A 23,454-nucleotide genomic window follows, 5' to 3' on the forward strand; every position below is an offset into this window, starting at 1 on the left:
AAAATTTAAAGAATTATATGATTGTGCAATCTCATTACTGGGTATATATCCAAAAAAATTGTGAAATCACTGTCAAAGAGACCATCTGTACCCCCACGTTCACTGCAGCACTATTCTCAATAGCCAAGTTACAGAAACAACCTGAGTGTCCATCGACAGATGAATGGCTAAAGGAAATGTGGGCTCTGCGCATAAGGAAATATCATTCAGCTTTTTAAAATAAGGAGCCAGACACGGTGGTTCATGCCTGTATTCCCCAGCACTTTGGGAGGCTGAGGCAGGCAGATCACTTGAACCCAGAAGTTCGTGACCAGCCTGGCCAACACAGTGAGACCCCGTGTCTAAGAAAAATACAAAAATAGGCTGAGCATGGTGGCACGCGTCCGTAGTTCCAGCTACTCAGGAGACTGAGGTGGGAGGATCACTTGAGCCCAGGAGTTCGAGGCTGCAGCGAGCTGAGATCCCGCCACTGTACTCCAGGTTGGGCGACAGAACAAGACCCTGTTTCAAAAAAATAAATAAGGAGAAGGAAATCCTGCTGTTTGTGACAACAAATGGATGGACCTGGAGAACATTATGCTAAGTGAAATAAACTAGTCACAGGACAAATACTATATGATTCTACTTATATGTGGAATCGAAAATAGTCAAACTTAATAGAACGTTGGTTGCCAGGGAATGGGGGAAGAAGGAAATGTGTTGTTCAGTGGGTATAAAATTACAGATATGAGATGAGTCAGGTCTACAGCTTTGCTGTACAACATAGTGCCTCTAGTTTAGAGTTGGGTACTTACAATTTTATTAAGAGGGTAGATCTCATGTTAAGTGTTCTTACCAAACACACACACACACACACACACACACACACACGCGCAAAGGGAAACATGGAAGCTTTTGGAGGTGATGATGTGTTTATTACCCTGACATGGTGATGGTATCATGGCTGTATGCACATGTTCAAACTCATGAAATTATCTATATTAAATATGTGCAGTTTTTTGGTATACCAATCATATCTCAACAAAACCGTAAAACGAAAAGAAAAAAAGAGTAAGTGTGGGAACAGTGAAGATGGAGAAGGAGGGGTAGGGGTGGTTTAACCAGGCAGGCCCCACACTGTCCCTGAGGGGGACATCCCAGGTGGTGTGGGGGTATCGGAGAGCTGGGGAGCTGGGTGCTGCCGAGTCTGAGCACCATCCACTGCCTGGTAGAGCTGCGTGGACTGAACCTGGGAGCTGCAGCCCCAGGCAGGCTATCAGAGGAGGGCCACAGGTCCATCTCCATCTGTAAATACAATACAACCTTTTTTTTTTTTTTTTGAGACAGGGCCTCACTCTGTCATCCAGGCTGGCGTGCAGTGGCGCGATCTTGGCTCACTGCAACCTCCGCCTCCCGGGTTCAAGTGATTATCCTGCCTCAGCCTCCTGCGTAGCTGGGACTACAGGCGCCCATACCACGCCCGGCTAATTTTTGTATTTTTAGTAGAGACAGAGTTTCACCATGTTGGTCAGGCTGGTCTCAAACTAATTACCTCAAGTGATCCACCCACCTCGGCCTTCCAAAGTGCAGGGATTACAGGTGTGAGCCATTGCACCCAGGCTAAATATGATTTTTGAAACTAAACTTATGTCAGGAGGACAGGGTTGCTGCAATCCCAGGACAGAATAAATCTGATTGAGAACCTCCTGCCTCTATTTCCTCCATTCAACTTCCCTTGCCCATTAGTATCAGTTTCATCTTCCAAAAACACCATCATTTCATAACTTCATTTCTAGGAAAGCCACAATTGCTGCTCTTCACTTCACACACCAAGTCTAAACTTCCCTGTGTAACTCTCAAAGCTTTCCCGGTCTGATCTCACTGTGTCAGGTCAGCCTTCCTTCTTAGCAGTCCTTCATTCAGCAGTCTTTGAACCTTCCCCACTGAATACACCTAGTGCGCTTCTACCTCCTTCCAGACTCTACCCCGCAGCATGCTGGCCTATCAACTTTGGCTTTGATGACCTGACCTGAGCTCCAGATTAGCCTGTTGTCCGCAGTTTCTTTTGTTTGTTTGTTTGTTTGTTTTTTTAATGAGATGGAGTTTTGCTCTGTTGCCCAGGCTGGAGTACAGTGGTGCAATCATAGCTCACTGCAACCTTAAACTCCTGGGCTCAAGTGATCCTCCCATCTCAACCTCCCAAAGTGCATATTTTCTCATATGTACCTCACAATCGAACACAATTGCCTTATTATAGGATGTATTGTCTTATAACTGCTACATGTCATTTATCTATGTGTGATTAGTGAACAAGATGAAGCATATTGTGTTGGTCCCTAATTGTTTCAGTGCAGAGGCCTTGTCTCCCTAGCCAAGGGGAGGGGAGGGACTTTTAACCAAGGCTGCATTTTTTGGTCCGCCTTGGGCACCTATGCTGCCATGTACCTGCATCTGTGCTGGCTGGGTGACAGTACAACCAGCTCCCATGATGCAGGGCCACACAGCCCTGGTCTGCATTCTTCCTTGGCAGACTCTTCCAGCACAGACTGGAATTTATAGTTACGGTAGTCATTAGCCTGGAATGCAAAGGGCTGGCAATCAGGATTGTTTAAGCTAATGTTTAGGTTTTACTTGGGCACAAGATAGTTAAACTCATTTTGAGATAACTGTGAAAGATCCAAATTGAAAAAGAAGAGCCAACAATACTTTCTTGTTACTAAAAGTTGATATCGCATAAACCTGCTTTCTGCAAACTTGGACCTAGAGCATGACAAGATAGCCTTGAAAGATGAATATTTCAGAGAGAGGAGGATGAGATCCCAAGGGCCAGCAGTGTGCTCACTCTCTGGAATAGCTCCTGCAGCCCAGTGAGTAGAGTTGTGTACCCTGCCTTCCCTTCATTGTGGGGACTGGAGCTGACTTCGCTCTGCTGGGTCATCTTAGGGTTGGGGCAGAGACTGTATCTTCCATAGGTGGATTTCATTTTCAGAAGCATCAAGCCTGGCATTTTCAACAAAGTGAGCAATCTTTGACTGTAAAATCAAGTCAATTTTGGAGGAATAAAAGTCATACATATTCATCAAAAGAAAATGGAGCAATATAGAAAATTGAGATATAAAAAAATTTAAGGAGCAAATAGCTGTGCTCAGGGTTTGGAGTGCCAAATCATGGGTTTGTTCCTGGTGCCATGCCACTGTGTTCTAAAACAAGCCAGAGCCTCCAATGATAATCAGTAGCTCTTCTTGGTTCCTTTTGCCACTGCCTTCCTGCTGTTATCCAAAGACTTCTTCCCTTATTGTAAAGGGAGAGGGTTCTCTCTGATTCTTCTTCCTCTCTCTCTCTCTCTCTCTCTCTCTCTCTCTGCTAATTGGAGAAACTTCTGTTTCATAAAGATCTTAGTACCCGGACATCCCAGGAAAGAAAAATGGTGCCCAGGAAACCCACTCAGAGTGGAGTTTTGAAAGTGAGTTTTTCCTGTCTGCCCAGCAAGCCAGCACATAGTAGGTGTGATGTAGTCTCCCTTGCTGCAGCCACTCCCTGACTGGAACCACAACAGGAGGACAACAGGTGGGCTGTAGACAAAATTATTTCCTTGGATTTTCATGCCTAGGGACATCTTGGAAAATGCACATCTTGAAATTAGTTCTGTAGCCACTTGTCAAAGGAATAATGAGGCTGTTGGTTTTTTAGACTGGGAAAGTGCCTGTTCTCATGCTGCTAATAAAGACATACCTGAGACTGGGTAATTTATAAAGAAAAAAGGGTTAATGAACTAACAGTTCCACGTGGCTGGGGAGGCCTCACAGCCATAGCAGAAGGCAAAGGAGAAGCAGAGGCACGTCTTACATGGTGGCAGGCAAGAGGGCATGTGCAGGGGAACTCCACTTTATAAAACCGTCAGATCTCGTGAGACTTATTCACTATCACGAGAACAGCACAGGAAAGACCTGCCATCATGATTCAGTTACCTCCCACCAGCTCCCTTCCATGACTCGTGGGAATTATGCGAGCTACAATTCGAGATTTAGGTGGGGTCAGAGCCAAACCATATCAGAAGGAGTATGTCAGAATGATTTGGGGGTGCCGTTTTAAAATGCACATCCTGGGCTTCACCCCTGTAATTTCTGCTCCAGATAGGACAAGACTGGGAATCCACAAGAACTTCTAGGGTAATTCTGACCACAGCCAGGCTTGAGAGCTTTGTGGTGTGTACTGCTAGTCACACGACTGGGCAGTAGACATGAATGAGATGATCTGCCTTTGTCAGAGACCTACAGAGCTGCTGTTGTGGGTAAATATTGGGAAGGCCAGGCCTCTTCATAGGGTTCGTATGAAATAGCCATTTTTATGAGTCTGAAATAGTCGATGGTTAGCAATTCTATGCAGTTTGACTGATAGACCCTGGAAGTGAGGCTGGCTGGGCCTGGAGTTGACCATCTCCTGCCTGGTAGCTTTGCAGCCTTGGCCAAATAATTTGGACTCTTCAAGCCTCCATCTTGCATCTCCAGAATGGGGATTATGACATCTCCTTTGCCACATTCTTGTAAAGTGTAGAGTTTACCATGTACATGTCACATGTCCCTGGTACCTCAGTAGCTACTGTTTTTATCCTATTGGGATAAGCATTCCCATCTCCCCCCACCCCATACTGCCCGAAACACATCCCAGGTTACTGCCTGAGTCCTCGTGGACCTTGGGGAGACCAGTTTCTCAGTCTTCACTGCCCCTCGGTGTTCTCCCACACCATCCAATGAAAAGGGCAGTGTCCTCCCCGAGGCCTGTTGGAAATGTCTCCTTGACATTGCCTCCAGAAGGCCCTGATTGCAGCCACGTGTCCACCAGGGGAGCCCCGAGGTGCTTCCCACCTCACATCACACTCAGCCATGTCCAGCTTGGTATATCAACAAGCATCAGACAATGATGTTAGGGCCATGGGGTGTCATTGAGGTGATGGTCGGTCCTCCTGTCCCTCGGAGAGAAGGCAGAGTTCTTCCCACTGAGCTGACCTCCCCGTGGCCCCTCTGGCTGCCACCCCCACACCAACTTTGTTTGATCCGTACTTCTTATTCCCAGACCCACTTGGCACACTCTTGTCATATGGCCTTTCACTTGTTCTGTGTGTCCTTCACCTAGAACATTCTTGTTTGTTTGTTTGAGACAAAGTCTTGTTCTGTTGCCCAGGCTGGAGTGCAGTGGCACGATCTCGGTTCACGGCAACCTCCACCTCTCGGGTTCAAGCGATTCTCCTGCCTTAGCCTCCTGAGTAGCCTCACAGCTAATTTTGTATTTTTGGTAGAGACGGCGTTTCACTATGTTGGTCATGCTGGTCTCTCCTGACCTCAGGTGATCTGCCTGCCTCGGCCTCCCAAAGTGCTGGATTACAGGCATGAGCCACCGCACCTGGCCACCTACAATGTTCTTTATCCTTCCCCATAACTGCAGGCTTGCTCCCCACTCCTTCCCTCCTTTAGTTTAACTGTCACCTCCTTGGTGAGGCTTCCCCTGACCACCCTATTTACAATTGCAGCGTCTGCCCCACCCCCAGCCCTCTTCACCCCTCTCCCAGGTTTATTTGACTCCAGAGCACTCCCGCCATCATTGGTCATTGCCCGTCTCCACTCACTACCATGGAGCACCACAAGGGCTTGTTCACTGCTCTACCCCAGCACCCGGACAGTGCCAGCACACTGGAGGTGCTCAAGAAACATTTTAAAAAGAATGAATAAATGAGTGGTAGCAGTATTTTAAAATACCGAAATTTGCCTCCTTTGCCGCACACACCTTATTTCCTGAGAAAAGTTAAACTTGCCAAATAAATCTTCCTTTCAAAAGGAAAATGAAGATAACAAGCTTGTCTTCTCCCCACCTTTTTCTGCTCTGCCTCAGCAGAGGGGCCTCACAGGGTGACTGATTGAAACTATTCATTCTGAGCATTGGCACAAGCACAGACCTGCCCTTGCACAGTTGAGCCACAGGGGTGTTGGAGGAGCAGGGGAGTGGGTACGGCGGGGGCGGGGGGCTCCAAACAGCAGGTAAGTGTTGGCCCACAGCCTGACATGGAGCACTGGAGACAGGCAGGAGGCGGAGAAACAAAAACAGCACCATGGGGGGAGATATAGAAGCACTCTGCGGGGAGGAGGGGCACGTGATTTTGATCACAGCACAGGGTACCTATTGATTGAATTATTAATAAAGATTAAATTGAATCACACATATCCTATATATGAAGGCAGGGGAATCGCATATACATTCATGCCAGTTTTTGTTTTTCAAGAGACGGCGATCTCGAACTTCCTAAACTCAAGGGGTCCTCTGGCCTCAGCCTCCTGAGTAGTTGGAACTATACGCACGTACCACGGTGCCTGGTTTAAGCCAGTTTTTAAACAACTACTGAGATTTGCATTCCATAGAATTCATTCTTTTTTTTCCTTTTTTCGTTTTTATTTTTGAGATGGAGTCTCTGTCTTGTCGCCTAGGCTAGAGTGCAATGGCGCAATCTCGGCTCACTGCAACCTCCGCCTCCTGGGTTCAAGTGATTCTCCTGCCTCAGCCTCCTGAGTAGCTGGGATTACACCACCATGCCTGGCTAATTTTTGTATTTTTAGTAGAGACAAGGTTTCACCATGTTGGTCAGGCTGGTCTCGAACTCCTGACCTTGTGATCCGCCCACCTCAGCCTCTCAAAGTGCTGGGATTATAGGCGTGAGCCACCACGCCTGACCAGAATTCATTCTTATAAAGTGTACAATTCAGCGTTTTTCAGTATATTCATAGGATTGTGCAACCATCACGACTATCTAAATTTAAAATATTTTCATCACTGCATTAGCAGTCACTTTGTTCTCGTCTCCCCCAACCTTTGGCAGCCACTGGCCTTCTATTTCTATGTTCTGGACCTGTCACATAAAGAGAATCATGCAGTGTGTGGTCTTTGTGATTGGTGTCTTTCACTTAGCCTAGTGTTTTCAAGGTTCCTCTGTGTCATTGTGTGTATCAGCACTTCCTCCCTTTTTGTTCCCAAATACCGTACTGCATTATATGGATATACCACATTTTGTTTATCCATTCATCATTTCGGTTCGTTCTACTTCGTGGCTACCACTGAGTCATTGGAAATGTGACGCAAGGCTCAAGGCTAATGGGGTTTCCTCACTTCCAAAAAAGAGGTGATGTTGCCCACCTGGCAGGTGGGTATGAGGCTCAGCAATGGTACATGCATCTCATTTAGCTGGTCACTGTCAACTCCAAAAATGAGCCTTCCCCATTTCTGTGGCTGTTCTGTGCTGGTGTGCAGTGTGTAAGATGGTCAGTGTTCCTGTGTCTGAACTCATTATCCTAGCACCTGAGACCCTCCTCATGGGATAGCATCCCCCTGACTCCACCCGACAACCATCATTTCTCTTCAGTTTTCATTCCTGCCCAACTGGTTTCTTCACGATCTATGCCCAGGGCCTCCAGCTTTCTCACCCTTGGGCCCTGCTGGGGCATCCAGCCTCTGCTGTTACATCCTCGGGTCACTGCAGGTCTCTGCCCGACCCTACCTTTCTTCCTCCGGACCTCATATTAGACCAGCTCCTCGGGCCTTTTTGGACATGACTGTCTCAAAGTGTTACTATGTATGGTTTTTTGTTTATGTGTGTGATTTTGTGCCCTTGATATCGTTGATTCACCTATGGCCTCAACCAAACCCTCACTGTAACATGGCACAGGCAGTGCCATGTGACATCCTCGTCCCCAGCCCGCCCGGCGCAGCTCACAGTGGGCTCTCTGTGAGTGCTGGCTGGCTCAGTGTCTGGGAGTTGTGAGCCCTTTGCCATGTAACTGGAGAGGGTGGAAGTGTGAATGGAGACACCTGCTCAGTTGTACAATGTTCTTTGGACAGGGGATCAGGTTTAAATCAGTTTGAAGCCTGCTTTACCACCCCCTGCCCCCACAATTGTTATTTCCTGAAAGCATATGGATGGCTGAGCTAGCTGAAAAATTACCCGAATTTTGATAAAAATTTGAACCATGGATTTCCTTTCTGACCATGCCTAGCTGTGTAAATTCCACAGGATAGTAATAGGTGCCCAGCCACCATCCAGCAAGACCTCTGATAAGGTCCATGCGGTGGGGAGCCACCGGGGCAAGTGCTTCCCCTCTCTCCTGGTCATAGGCTTGAGCATGGGTAGCCAGGATGGGGGGTGGGTGCAACTTGAGATAAGCAAATCGACAACAATGAGGTACGCCCTGCCCCGTTCTTTGTCCTCTTGTCAACTTGTGATTTCCCAATGGATCAGATAATCCCCAGTAGCAGATAACTCTGCTGAATTTTTTCACTGCCTCTCTGTTATCTGTATTCATTGTCTGCCTACATAGTAGTGAACGGAGAAAAAAAAGAACATTAAAATAGGAAGCTGGGAATGGCAGGAAGAGGGACTGTAGGCCTGGTAAACAAAAGTTGGCTGTAACATGAGCCAGGATATGGAAGCGTGACCAATACTTTGGACTCTCTCAGTGCTGGCCCTCAGCGGTTCCTGGCTCTCTTCCCTCTTTCGCTATCACCAGCCATGTTTAGGTCAGTCTTTGTTTTTGGCTGTTGTTCCTGAAGGCACATTTATCAGGTGGATCTCTTAAAATCAGGGTTAGGGATTGAAAGTCTAGCTGGGATAATTCCTGTGAAGACAGACTTCCCTCTGATGAAATATTTCCTAGCTTTTGTAGGAAGCCATCTCCTCCTCTTTGCTGTGATAAGAGGTGCTCCCCACCTTTCTGCTTCATGGCAAGGGTTGAAAATGATGGTATTTGTAGGGCATACTGGAGTGAGCCAACAGGCTGGAGGCAGCCAACCCTGGGCATGCAAAGAAGCACCGGTTGGAAGCTCTGGTGTAGCTCTCGTGCAGCAGCAGTCCAGGCCCTGGGACATCTGAGTTTGAGGCGTCAATCCTCCGCTGACTGACCACATGTTTACCCTGCAGCCTGTTGTGGTGTGAAATGAGATCTGGAGCACCTGAGCTCACCAGTGTCTGCAGGTAGATGATTATTTAATACCTTCTTCCCATACATCTTCATGGTCAGGAGACTGGACCTTGGCAATTCTGTTGTTAGCTCCACTTGTAGGAAATTTCTCCCTTATATTTAGCTGTTGTTTTCTCCTCCATTCCACTGTCTGGAGTCCCCATGGCAAGTTCACATCCTCTTTCATGTCCCTGGCTCCAAACGCTTTGGTGTCTCCAGGTAAGTAGTTCTCACTTGGGTTATGACCCTCTCATCCTTCATTATCCTAGAAAAATAATGCTTTTCTGAAAGTTGTATATTCCATGGGAAAATCAGTAGATCTTGGAAGCCTGCCATCTTAGTCCGTTCTGGCTGCTATAACAAAGTGCCAGCCAGGCGCAGTGGTTCACGCCTGTAATCCCAGGACTTCCGGAGGCCGAGGAGGCAGATCAGTTGAAGTCAGGAGTTCAAGACCAGCCTGGCTAACATGGTGAAACTTTGTCTCTACTAAAAATACAAAAATTAGCCAGGTGTGGTGGCGGGCACCTGTAATCCAAGTTACTCAGGAGACTGAGGCAGGAGAATCGTTTAAACCCAGGTGGTGAAGGTTTCAGTGAGCTGAGATCACACCACTGTACTCCAGCCTGGGTGACAGAGCGAGACTCTGTCTCAAAAAAAACAAAAGCAAAGACAAAAACAAAAAACCAACCACAAAGTGCCAGAGGGTGGGTGGACTATATAAATTGCAGACTTTTATTCTCATAGTTTGAGAGGATAGAGGGTGAGATCAGGGTGCTGGCATGGTCGGGGTTTGGTGAGGGCCCTCTTCCAAGTTGCAGACTGCTGACTTCTTGCTTTCCTTACACAGTGGAAAGAGAACAAGCCAGCGCTCTGTCCTCTTCTTATAACCTCTTCTTATAAGGGCACTAATCCCATTCATCACGGCTCCACCCTCATGACCTAATTACCTCCCAAAGGCCCCACCTCCAAATACCGTCACATTGGGGATTGGATTTCAACATAGGAATTTGGTGTCAGGGGTGTGGGGCACAAACCCCTTATATATTTGCCATATGTTTTTTAAAATTTTTAAGTATAAAGGCAACATCCACCACATTATATAAAAAGGAGACCTGGTGTGGTGGCTCATGCCTGTATTCCCAGCACTTTGGGAGGTCGAGGAAGAAGGATCACTTGAGCCCAGGAGTTTGAAAGTGGCCTGGGCAAGAAAACAAGACCCCAGCTCCACAAAAAAATAATAAAAAACTAGCCAGGTGTGGTGGCGCATGTCTGCAGTCCCAGCTACTCAGGAGTCTGAGGCAGAAGGATTGCTTGAGCCCAGGAGTTTGAGGCAGTAGTGAGCCATGATTGCGCCACTGCACTCCAGCCTGGGCAACAGAGCGATACCCTGTCTCTAGAAAATAAAGAAATGAAAAAAGGGAAAAGATGATTATAACCCTACCATCTAACCTGTTTTCATTTGAGTCTTATCTTTGTCTTTATTCTGATGAATTCATATTATATATAGTTATAATCAGAGCATATGTACACCATTTTGGTGGTTTCTTCATTTCACTATATAATAATTTCCCTCAATGTTCTAGGCATTGTAAGGTGAAGACAACAGAACATAGATATCATGTAGCTGCACTAAGCATTGAGATGGCTGCACACCATTCTGTGGAACGGATATAGAGTCATTTGTTAACCAGTGATACTGACAGAGAGCAAGCAGATCAGTGAAGACAGGAGCAGGGCCCCCGACCCCTAGAAAAAGCAGGGACCTTGCCAGGTGAGGAAAAAAATGGTGTGAGGTAGGGCTACACTACGCTCTCAGAAATGTTTCCATGGACAGTAAGCTGTTTAGAGGGGAAAGGAATAAGCTTTTGAGCCATTTGAATTATTTAGAAGAAAAAAACACAGTGCCTTTCTTACACACTTTTCAGAATTTCCTGTGTTTTCACCTGTCATTTGCTGTTTACTGTTTGGGCTTCCTTTCTTGGTAGTAAACACAGTTTGTTTTGTTTAGCCATTTCCTTCCCCCTCAAATACCAACACTGATCGATTCAGTCTTTGCCTGAGTCATGCATGGTTCATGTATCTCTTTCCTTTTATCTATCTCCCCTTAATTCACGCTATTTACTGAACTCCTCCTGTACACCCAAGGCTCCAGAAGGAGCTGGAGAAGGGGTAGGGTGGCAGGGGTGGGAAGGGGACAACTGTGTGGAAAGTCAGCAGGACTGGAATCCTGGCATCTAGGCCCTTTCACGCTCCTGCTCAGAGGGCTCACTCTCTCCAGGCCAGGAATGCTGATATTTAATGAACACTTACTAGATGGTTATTTGTCCATTTTATAGACAGGGAAATTGAGGCCTGCCAGTGTTAACTGACCTTTCTAAGGCCTAGAATCTGAGGTTGGTGCAGCCTCACTGAAGCCCTGGCTTAGCCATGGTTGCCACCCATCCTGTCTGAGCTTTGAGAACCATGGAAACAAGACAGGCAGGGCTGTGTTTTTAGACACTCTTGTCTTAGGTGTCTCAAGGTGGGGGTCACTTTGGAGCCTCAGCCAACCCTACTGTGATTGGATCTTCTGCTTATGGCCTGTTTCAAGGGGAAGTGTAGTATGGGGAGACAGTCAAGAGGATGGATAGAAGAAAGGGGCTGGTTAACCTGAGAGGAGAGAAAGTACCCACCTGTTAGAGCCTGGGGCTGATAAGGGAGGGCTCCTGAAAGACAGAGCTGATGCTTCTCTCCACCTCTGAGCTGCTTTCCCTCCAGAGCCAATGGCTTCTGCAGGCGTTGTCGTCTTTTGCTCCTTAACAGCAAAAAGAGACTAATTGTCTTTATTGCCATGTTAAAATCAATAGAGCCACTCACCCTGAATTCAAAATAATACTGACCTAGGGAATTAAATTGGGACCCCCTGTGGTTTGTTTCCTACTAGCCAGGCACAGAACAGTTTCTTGTTTCCCTTGGAATGAAACACAGCCCGAGTCCTGGAGGAATAGTTCTCAAATGCACCCGGATCATCTGGAGAGCCTGTTAACACACAAGCTGGACTCCACTCCCAGAGTGTTTGATTCGGGGATTCTGGGGTGGGGTCCTGAGAATTTGTATTTCTAAGTTCTCAGGTGATGCAGATGCTGCTGGTCCCAGATGGGACTCTGAGAACCTCTATACTAGGTCATCTCTCAGATTTGGGCCTTTGTTCTCATCTTCCCCCTCCAAAACCTAACATAATCCACTACATGTGGTAGAGAGCCATCTAAAAGAGAGTTTCAGTCAAGGGGCTCTGGCTCAGTCCTGGAGCTGAACTGCCCCCTCCCTTGCTCTGCTCACATCCTTTGCCCCTGAGGCTGAAACCCTCCATTACCTGCCGCTATGCAGGGATTAGGATTAGAACAGGGCTGAGTGGGCTGGTACGGGGAGGGCCCTGCTGTAGTGTTGGTTTAGCTCCTTTTAGCACAAGGAATTTGATGAGCTAAGCATTTTCCATGGCAAGTGCATAAAAAAGATTTCTTACCCTTTTTTGAAAGAAAGAAATATATCCTTTCTCTTGAGTCATCACTATTGTTAGTTGCTGAATGAAAATAAAAGGCTTAAAGCTCTGGTCTTTGAACACTTTTCTCTGGGTGCCTTTCTCAAGCTGTAGAAGATCTCTCGGGTTAATTTTTAATAATTGTTAATGGCTTCACACATAGGGGGCGTCTTGCCTTCCTGTGTAGGGTGTCACTGCCCAGGACATGGCTTAGCCGGGTTCTGGGAACAGCTGCAAGGACGGATGGAGAAAGGGGTAGGAGGCACCAGCTGGGGAGAGGGCCGAGAAGATCTCCTTTGAGAGATGGGGAGGGAGATGTGAGGCTGAGAATCTGGTGTTGAGTTTCTAAACTTCTGATCTGCAAAGTCGTTGTTTTTTTTTTTTTTTTAATTACTTTTTTTACCTTTTTTTTTTTGTAAAGACAAGATCTTGCTATGTTGTATGCTACCCAGGCTGGTCTTGAGCTCCTGGCCTCAAGCGATTGTCCCTCCTTGGCCTCCCATGATGTTGGGATTACAGATGTGAGCTACCACACCCCAAAGTGCTCTTTTTGTTGACCAGTGTTGTGTGAGCCCAGCTACCTGGAGGGTGTGTCTACCTGCCTCATGACGGCTACATCCCACACGTTATCATACCCCTCAAATGTGCCTTCCAACCCCACACAGATTTCTTGTGGTTCCCATCCTGGTGAATCTTCTTGGTTATCCACATTAAAGACCTCAGTGGAATCTTCCACACCACCTGGCTCACGATGGTCTCTGCTCCTTGCCTTTCACATTCTTCAGAGGCTAGTGACCTCCTAAAGTGAGGATTGAGGAAATAACAACCATGATAAGAGTTACAGCTGACCCTGGAGTGTTTCCTGTGCACCAGGAGCCCATTCCAAGTAGCTGTATTTATTCACTCACGTCATCTGTAGCAGCCCCAACACGTAGGTTAGGGCCTATCACTAGCCCCATTTATAGGTGAGGTAGCTGAGGTGCTGGGAGGTTGCATGATGTGCCGAGCGTCTCACAGCCAGCAAATAGCAAGTAGCTAGACTGCTTCCTACCTGGCAGGTCTGAAGCACATGATTCCTAGCCGCAGCCTTGCTAAGGGCCCCTAACAGATGGTGGCCTTCCCCTGGCATCCAGAGTGGCTCTGCTGACTGAAGAAGTCAGTTGTTTCTCCTCTGCAGTTCCTGAGGGAAGGAGAAAAGGGGGAGGCTGGTGGGTTCAGGTTTCATAGACCTAAGAGGCCAGCTGCCCTGTGGCCCCTGCTGAGTCAGGGCTTCTTTTGGGGGATTAGGGAGGAGAGTTGTGAGAGAAAGAGGTGCAGAGAGCAGGGAGCACCTGAGAGAGGGCTGGAAGAAATGGTAAACAGATGGACCCGCCCAACGAGAGTGGCCAGCATGTGCATGTAAGGGGCAGGCAGCATGGAGGGAATGTATTCCTTGTCTAACTTGGCATATAGCCAAAAACTAGGTGTAAGTGAGTAAACCACAGCCTCCAAAACTGCCCCAGGGAAAGGCCCTGCTTTGGAAAGTAGAAGGAGGTATGGGAGGCTCCCAGAGGTACAGGTGTGCCTCCGTGCTGGGCCTGGGCCCGCCTGCTGGGGACAGCAGCAAAAGGGAGCAAGTAACCCAGAGGAAAAAAGAACTATGTGTGTGACTGTGTGGTGGCCAGGAGAGGGTTCAGCACACAAGGGGAACCCCAGACAGCTCCCAGAGCCAAGGGGAAGCATTCCTTTTTATAGTTGAATGATCCCAGGGGAGCAAAAGGCTGGCTGGAGGAAAGGAAGAGGAATTCTGCTTGGAGGAGAAAGTCTGGGACCAAACTGTGTCCCTAGCTAAGGTTACTGGTCCATGTGTCTGCACCTTAAATCTAAGACCATTGGTTCCTTTGTGCCTGTGTATATCCTCAGGGAGGGTTTCCAGGGCGCTCATCTGGTGTTGCTCCTCTTCGGGGCACCTCACTCATTGACCATTAAGCAAGCATTGAGGGGGTGTCAATTTAACAAGTGTCTTGTGTTCAGTGCCAAGGCCAGGGGTACGTACAAGGCATGCTGAATGCAGTCCCTGCCACAAGATCCGTATTTCAATAGGGAGGGAGATGCAGAACTTTGTGTAAAACTGAAACCTTATCGGGCGGGCCCTGTGGTGTCTAAGGCCACACCAGGAGTCTCAGATCCTGCCAAAGGACAGGGGAAAAGGGAGCAGCTGGTGGACATGGTGAGGAGGCAGGATGGACGGGGCGCCTGAAGGAGTTAAGTGGGATTTCAGTTGGAGAGGAAAACCAAAGACGGCAGGGAGAGATGAGGCCCTCCAAACTGAACTTGCTGGTCAGATGGGAGATGGACATCCAAGCCTCTCCATGAGGTCTGGCACGTGGTCTGGGGCACGGTCTGTTCTGCAGCCGTAGCTGCTGGCCTGCGGGACCTGCAGGTAGAGTCTCTGATACTCACTCTTTGTGAGTTAAGGCCAGATGCAGGCTTCAGACACCTTTAACTGAGAAGCAGGTGGGTGCTGGCCTGGGATGCCAGGGAGCTGAGGGTAGAAGGAATGTGTTAATGCCAGCAGCTGTTATCTGATCCTGGCCCTCTGTGACTTCCTCTTCACCCATTGTTAGCATACCAGCCAGACTGAAGGAATGAATGAAGTGGGTAGAGAGGTTCCCAGTCAGGCTGTTCCAGGCAGGATAAGATAACCCTGGTTTTCTGCACTCCAGAGAGCTTGTGCTGCCAGCTTTTGATGCTAGAAAACCCCAGGTGGGACATGACCCTTTGAGTAGACTGGATCTGAAACTGGTGATGATGACTGCTTCAGTAGGGACAGAATAACCACTTTCAAAATAACACTCCAAATGGCTTAGCACAATACAAGTTGATTTCTCTCTCCGTCACAGTCCAGTGCAAGTCTGCATCAGCACTGCCTGTTCATTCAGGAATCCAGATCTTCCTGTCTAAGAGCTCTGCTGTCTTCCTGAGTGGTGGCTCCCACTTGGAGTGTCAGAATCACCTGAGGACTTGTGAAAATACCTTGCCGGGTATAAAGGTCCTGAGAATCCGCATTGCCAACAAATTCTCAGAGGATGCCAATGCTGCTGGTCCTTGGAGAACACTGAGAATCCCTGTTCTAGGGTTTCGTGGTTCCACACTAGAGCATCTGCTTCAAGGGGTGAGAGAGAGCAGAAGTCGGACACAATGACCTCACTTCACTCCAAGGAAGCCTGAGAAATGTAGTCCTTTTGTGCACCCAGGAGGAAAATCAAGTGGTATTGTCTGTGCCACAGTGAAAAGGGGCAGCACAGAGCCTGGTTTAACATGGTCTCTGCCTGAAATACTAGATATCAAAATGCATTTCAAATGGATGGGCAAGTCAGCCAAGAGTGTCACTGACTCATAGGCACAAATGCCTTTCAAGAAGGCAGATCATGAATGGAGGTCATTACTAAATGTATAACTTGTCCTATTGTGCTGGCATCAAGGGGAGTCACCTAGGACTTGGGTTCCTAGGACGGATGACCCGTGGTGTCCCCAGTCCAAGCTTTATATCCTAGGCCTAGGGAAGAATGCGTCAGACAGTAGTCAGATCATTGTTGGACCTGATGGACTTTGCTTCTGACATTTCCATGATTTCGACATGGCTTTCTTGGTGTCTTTGTTGCCTGGTGTCTCTCAGAGCCCATAACCCTGCTGGCTTGAATAAGGCAGTAGGTGTTTTATATTCAGAATCTTAGCCATGGTGAATAAGCATGTCATATATAGTTCAGCCCTGATTTGGGGGAAAATCATCGGGTGAGTCAGCAGGTTTTCTGCCTGTGCCCAGCATTCTGAAGGATGTAAGAGAACATGACTCCAGGATGTTTGGAGAGGCAAAAGCAACCCAAATAAAGTAAGCGAGGACTTAGTGCAGACTGCAAGTGTCTTGGCCAGAGGTGGCATTACAGAGCCCAGCTCAGGATACAGAATGGCTCCAACAACTCCGTACTGCTCAACCCACTTCTGGAGCTTCAGGCTTAGTTATAGAAGCTGCAGTTTCACCAGCACTTAGACAAACAGATGACAGCAAGGGTCTGGGAGGCCTCCGCCTGGAGAAGAGGGAAGTCAAGGGGCATTTCAGCCTTTGAAATCTTTGTAAAGTTGGGTTGTGGTTGTGGGAAGAGAGGTGATATAAGGTGTAATTCCAGGAAGGAGAGCTAGGCCTAAGTTCTCCTCTCCTCAATGGAGTAAGGTTGATTTTTTTTGTTTGTTTTTTTGGTTTTTTTGAGACAGAGTCTCGCTCTGTCGCCCAGGCTGGAGTGCAGTGGCCGGATCTCAGCTCACTGCAAGCTCCGCCTCCCGGGTTCACGCCATTCTCCTGCCTCAGCCTCCCGAGTAGCTGGGACTACAGGTGCCCGCCACCTCGCCTGGCTAGTTTTTTTTTTTTTTTTTAGTAGAGACGGGGTTTCACCGTGTTAGCCAGGATGCTCTCGATCTCCTGACCTCGTGATCCGCCCGTCTCGGCCTCCCAAAGGAGGTTGATTTTTGTCTTGGGGTATGTGGGCACCAGAGCTGTTTACACAGTTTGGCAGATTTCATGTTAAGGAAATGATTTTGGGAAGAAAAGCAGGTGTCCATGTGGGTTAGAAATCTAGAAGGGCATTTTCTATGGAGTGAGCCTTTAGCCAAGCTCTAAAGGCCAGGTAGGATCTGGGTGATCAGGAGGACGCTCCAGTCAGCAGATGGGCAGTGAGGCAGGGAAGAAGGGTGGGACCAGGCCTGGTATCAGAGCTGGGGCTGGCAGGGGAGAGACAGCGTCCAGGAAAGTGGAATCCGCCTGAAGACTGCGGAATCTTCCATGGGGAAGGTAACCCGGAAGCGGTTTCAGAAGTTTGGTTGTTAGTATTCAGATTGGGTATTGGAGGAGAATGAGGGGACAAGGGGCAAATTCAAGAGCCAGCTTCCAGGAAATAGGTCTATAGTCCTTGGTGGTTCTGGTGTCTAGATGATGATGGTGATCATGAAAAAGTCTCTTTGCAGCCCCAGCCCTCAGAGCATGCAGGTTGGAGGCCAGGTTCCTCACCTGGAGAGCCCCGCAGAAGATGATCTCATCAGCCTACCCCTTTCTTGGCCCATCTTCATAGTGTATAAGGACAAGGCCGCAGCACTTGGACCCTCTCTCAGGGGGTGCTGCTGTGCTTAGACTGAGACGGTGGCCCTGCTGATGTTCCCTGCCCTTGCTATGGGGTGGGACAAGGCTAGGGAAACTAACGGCTGTGCTCCCCTCTCTTCTACCTGGGGTAGGTCTTTGCTGTTCAGTTTGGTCAGGCGGCCTGGGCAGTCACATGAGTGATCCCTTCTCATCCTCCCAGCACCCTTACAAGGCAAAGATTCTTAGCAGCCGATCTGTTTTGTTTCTGACTGAAACGAGCTCAGAGAGTCAAGGGCCTGGCCCAGGGTGTCACAGCAAAGTTCAGTGACAGGTTCTGCCTGTGTCTCAGTTCTCTGACTCCACATCTAGAACTTGTTCTCTTCCCCCATTCAAGAGCTTTTATAGCCCCAGATGAAGAATTTCATATTTCTTAGGAAAGTGACTACCTGGGCAAGGACTTAGCAACGCCTGAGAAATTAGCTTCAGGAGAGTGTGCCTTAGTAACATAAGTGTCATAATAACCAGCCTGTATTGAGGGTCTGCTCTGTGCCAGGCCAGCGTTTGAACTCATGAATCTGCATCACAGCATTTTTTTTTTTTTTTTTTAAGAGATGGTGTCTTACTCTGTCACCCAGGCTGGAGTGCAGTGGTGCGATCATAGCTCACTGTAGCCTGAAACTCCTAGGCTAAAGCGATCCCCCCCGCCTCAGCCACCCCATTAGCTGGGACTACAAGCAAGTGCCACCACACTCAGCAACATCACGTCTTACAGAAGAGGAAATGGGAGGCACAGAGAAGAGAGAGGTTAAATGAACTGTCTGGGGTCACACAGGTGGAGCCAGTTTCAAGCAAGAGCCAGCCAGTAGAGTCTCACACTTAACCACAGGGCAGCCAGAGCTCCTCATGGAAGCTCGCTTGTTTACGTGGCCCGGCTCCAGAGAGGGTTGTCCTGTCTATCTCTGCTTGTGGGTTGTCTGGGTAGGCTGCATTAGAGAGAGAGGATATGTCTCAGCCTGACACACCACACTCTGCTGAGGTTGTGGCAGCCCCTGGTTTGGGGTTAGGACGTCTTAGGAAGTGGCAGCTCATGCCTGTGGCGGGTTTTTGTGATGGGCTGATAGAGAGGAAAGTGGTCAGAACTGGGAGGGCCCTCACTGTGCGGGTAGCCCCATGTTGGTTGAGGCCTCCTAGTCTGTGTGTATGCACTGCTGCCTCATTTAACTTGAGGCTTATATCCTCGGAGCAGCCTGCCAGGAGATAGAAGTTTACCTCCCAGTCAGGAGACAATACAGGGAACTTTTTTTTTTTTTTGAGAGGGAGTCTGGCTCTGTTGCCCAGGCTGGAGTGCAGTGGTGCCATTTCGGCTCATTCCAAGTTCCGCCTCCTGGGTTCACACCATTCTCCTGCCTCAACCTCCTGAGTAGCTGGGACTATAGGTGCCTGCCACCATACCCGGCTAATTTTTTGTATGTTTTAGTAGAGAAGGGGTTTCATTGTGTTAGCCAGGATGGTCTCGATCTCCTGACCTTGTGATCTGCCCGCCTCGGCCTTCCAGACGTGAGCCACCGCCATAGGGGACTTTTTTTTTAGAGCTCGTTCAAAGTAACATGGAAAAGCTGAAGATTCTCTGAGTCGCAGTGGCTCCTCCTTGCCATGAGGGGGAGCCATCCGGAGTCAGCGCTTCCTCTGAACACATCCTGCTTGGATGGGACAGGCAGCCATGGTAGCCATAGAGCACATGGGCCTACACTGCTTGGATTTAAATTTTCACTCCTGTTGTTTCCATGATGAACATTCCCCAGTTTCTATGCCATAAATTTATAATTTGGGAAATATGATCACCACTACCATATGGCTCCCATTGTGTCTTCTAATTTAGCAAAGATGATAAATTTGTTTCTAGAAAGTTTTAGGGTTAAAAGCATTCAATTGGATTTGATTCGTTGGAAGTTGGTGATGTGCCTGATGTATCTGTAACAAGAATATCCCATTCTTCAACCATGCTGCACACAGAGTTAGAAGGAGTCCCAAAGAAGGCATTTGCCTGAATAATTCCATAAAACATCTATGTAAAAGAAGACATAAACGGAGGAAGGAAAATACTAGGTAGGTAATAAAGACATTTTTCATACTTTTATCCTGTTTGGAATATAAATTCTTTGTTCTCAGCTAGATTTGTACTATACTAATTGAGGAAAGATAACAACGAACCTCCACCCTTTGACATGTATATGCACTTCTTTTCTTTGCATGTGAATTGGTGGGTACCGTGTATAAATGTCTGCACGTGTTGGCTGAGTGTAGTTTGGTGAACATTCTCCATCCCCTGCCCCCAGCCCTGACTAAGATGCAGAACCAGATACACATTTTGGAAGAATGTTGTCAAGTAGGTGGAACTTGTCAGAACGTCATCTTTTTCCTCTTACCCCTCCCACCCTCATTCATTCTCCAAGTGCCCTTTTCATTTCACTTCCTTTTAGAGCTCCTCTCAGCTGTCAGCTAGAGAAGACCTGATACTCTGATTCACCCCAAGATTCAAAGCTCTCATTTCTTATCTCTCACAAAAGAATTTTCTGGATGAACTGTTAAACCAAAGGTATGACTATCTAATAGTGGAATTTCACTCATGTGGGACAGACTAGATGGGGAGATATTAAGGAAAGAGACTCTTCCTGGTGTACCCAGAATTATAGAACTCAGATGTCCCCATGTGCCCTATGTTTCTTGCTGAAAGTTTTATAGTTTTGTGTTTTACATTTAAGTCTTAAGTCTTACGTTTAAGATCCATTTTGAATTACTTTTCGTATAAGGTGTAATGTTTAGGTTGAGGTTGATTTTCTTTTTCCCCCTCCTGTGGATGTCCACTTGCTGTAGCACACTTTGTTGAAAGGACTACACCTCACCATTGAATTGTTTTTACACCTTTGTAAAAAAGCAAGTGGGCAGTTTGTGTTCCCTATCGTGTTCTGTTGATCTCCATGTGTAGCCCTCTACCAAGACCATGCTGTCAGTTACTGGAGCTATATAGTAAGCCTTAACACTGGGAAGAGAGATTCCTTTATTCTTTTTCAAAATAGTTTTGGCTCTTCTAGGGCCTTTCTCTTGTGTTCACAAAGAAACTTATACATGTGAATATTCATAGCACCTTCATGCAAAATAGCCTCAGTCTGGAAACTATCCAGATGTTCTTCAGTGGTGTATGGTTGACCAAACTGTGGTGTATCTACACCATGGAATACAGCAATAAAAAAGAACAAATTATTGATCACGTACAACAATATAGGTGAGCCTCAAGGAAATGATGCTGAATGAAAAAGTCAGTCTCCAAAGGTTATATACTACATTTGCCATTTATATAACATTCGTGAAATAACAAAATTATAGAGAGGGGGAACAGATGAGTGGTTGCCAGGGGCTAGGGATGGGGAGAATAAAGGAGAGGTGTTGCTCAAAAGGGGTAGTGTGAGAGAATCTGGTGGTGATGGTACAGTTTAGTATTTTGATTGTGGTTGTTACACAAAGCTACACATGTGACAGAATTGCATAGGGCCACACACATGCAAACACACACACACACACACACACACACACGAGTGTTTGTAAAACTGATGAAATCTGAGTAAGTTCTGTGGAGTGTGCCAATGTCAATATCCTAGTTTTGATAGCATGCTAGTTAGCTATGCAAGATGTTAACATCGGGGGAGGCTAGGCTGGATGCTTGGAACCTCCTTGTACACTTTTTTTTCAACTTCCTATGAATCTATAATTATTTTGAAATAAAAAGTTAAAACAAAACAATATTACATTCTGTTTATGTCACATCAAGAATGACAGACCTGTAAAAATACGCATATATGGTTGCCTCTGCAAAAGGAGGCTTCATTTGATTTCTTAACATTTTATTTCTTAAAAAAACCTGGTCTTGAAGCAAACATAACAAATGTTAACATTTGTGAAGTTAGGATGATGGATTTTATTTGTTGTATTTTTCCTTGTCCTTTTTTATGTATGTGAATCATTTCATTATTTAAAAAATAAAATAAATATAAACAAAAGCAATAATTATGCCAGGGTATGTATCTCCCTGGTATCTTGATCCACTCAAAAAAGTGGTCTGAATGTTTAATATTTCCTTAGTAAACTGCTACTTGGTCACAGGCTTCTCTCCATGAATTACTAACTCGGGGTTGGGAAGCCTAAGAACATAATCCATCTTTTTTATTATGACAAGCTAATTTAATTTTAATTGCTCCTTATAGTATTGCATTATGAGGAGGAACTATCTTTAATTATCTTTTTGGGGGGATGTTTCTAAAGTAATATGATCTCAGAAGCAGAGCATTGTCCCTCCCAAAGTAGCCACCTGACTGTGAACTTAAAATATTTGTGTGCAACAGTGTAAATAGACTTCTCTGCTCCTCCAACTGGTGGAGCCTGCCCTTCCCCCTGAAGCAATTAAAAGAATTCCAGGTGGGTGGTTCTCCCCTTCCAGGTCCTATTTAAAAATACAAATGTCGCTTCGAGGATTTTTTTTTTCCTGGAATATATCAAGTGAGTGACACAAGAATTGGGACTCTCCATTCCTGATTTAAATATTGGCCATGTCCTTTCAAGATCGTTTTTCTTGGTGACATGTTAAACAATCTCAGGTCAGTCTGCGTCCTTAAAGATCACTGTGGGTTTCAGGAATGCTGCTAACAGGTAGATGTACACGATGGGCACACGGAGGCGCCCTTCAGCACCTTTGGCTCAGATCCCCATCCTGCTCTTAAAGAAAAGGGCATTCTGTTATTTATTTGTTGGATTTTAATTTCTGCCTCTAGCCCTCTTAAGGCTTCTCCATGTAGTGCCATCCTCTGCTGCAGTTCACCATCGGGGGTGGGAGTGGGGGTGGGGGTGCTGTACAGTTGGCGGCCAAGGATGCCATTGAAAAGTGGAGAAGTCTTCACAGTGCTCTTTGTGGAAGGACGCCTCCCTTCCCGTGGACAAACCCCGGGGCTGGAGCCCTCCCGGCTGCCCAGTGGCTTTTGTGTGTGTGCAGCTTTCAGCTCCTGTCCATCAGGCTGAAAGGGCCCATTCAGGGGCATTCATGCGCCTCTGAGACCCCGGCCGCCTGGACACAATCAGCTGAGAGGGGCGCTGCGAGCCCTGCACATGAGAATGCGCCCACTCGGCCTGCCTCCAATTGTTTGGAGGAGCCCAGGGCCCAGGAGTGAGCCCAGAGGAATGACACTGGACAGCCACTTGGGGTTCATTCATTCCGTGCACTTGGAGCCTCTGGAAGGGAGGGGTGGGAATACCTTGCAGTGAGCTGGGAATGAGCAAGTTCAGGGCTGCTAGGGCTAATCTTTGGTCCTGACCTTCAGCTTTTATCTGTGTGTACACCTCTTGAAGCCCCTGCTTAAGGGTAGAGACCTTGCCTTCTTTATCTTTATGGTCCCACATACCTGAGGCACTCAGTAAGCCCTTGTTGAAGGAGTGAACTGAATTGCTGCTCCTTTCATGTAGCTCCAGGCACACTGATGTACTTTACTATCCTCCGAATAGGCCACAGAATATTCTGCCTCTTGGGGTGTGATCAACCTACTGAAAAGACTGGAATCACCTCTTAGTTCAAAGAGAGTAGACTTTGAGATCTTGGAGGGAGGAAGGACATTTTCAGGGTGGGAAGTTGCCGTAGAACAGGGTGCTGATGGCCAGGGATCTGCATTTGGAATTTGAGAGGCTGAGTAAGGAGCACCGTAGGCCTCTGCAGAGGCCAGCCTTGGGTGGCTGGTTTGCAGGAAGGGGCAGGACCTGGTGCTGACTTGGAACCAGTGGTGGTAGATGTGGAGATGGGAGAATGGACTTCA

At 47.3% G+C, this 23,454-nt stretch overlaps 1 protein-coding gene across 1 annotated transcript in view; it reads left to right on the forward strand.

Annotated features, from left to right (window-relative positions):
- TCF7L1 (transcription factor 7 like 1) overlaps nucleotides 1-23,454 on the forward strand; it is a 182,243-nt gene that overhangs the window by 34,852 nt on the left and 123,937 nt on the right. The gene's annotated exons all lie outside the window — the stretch shown is intronic.

Source organism: Chlorocebus sabaeus, chromosome 14 (assembly GCF_047675955.1).
Source record: "Chlorocebus sabaeus isolate Y175 chromosome 14, mChlSab1.0.hap1, whole genome shotgun sequence".
Lineage (NCBI taxonomy): Eukaryota > Metazoa > Chordata > Mammalia > Primates > Cercopithecidae > Chlorocebus > Chlorocebus sabaeus.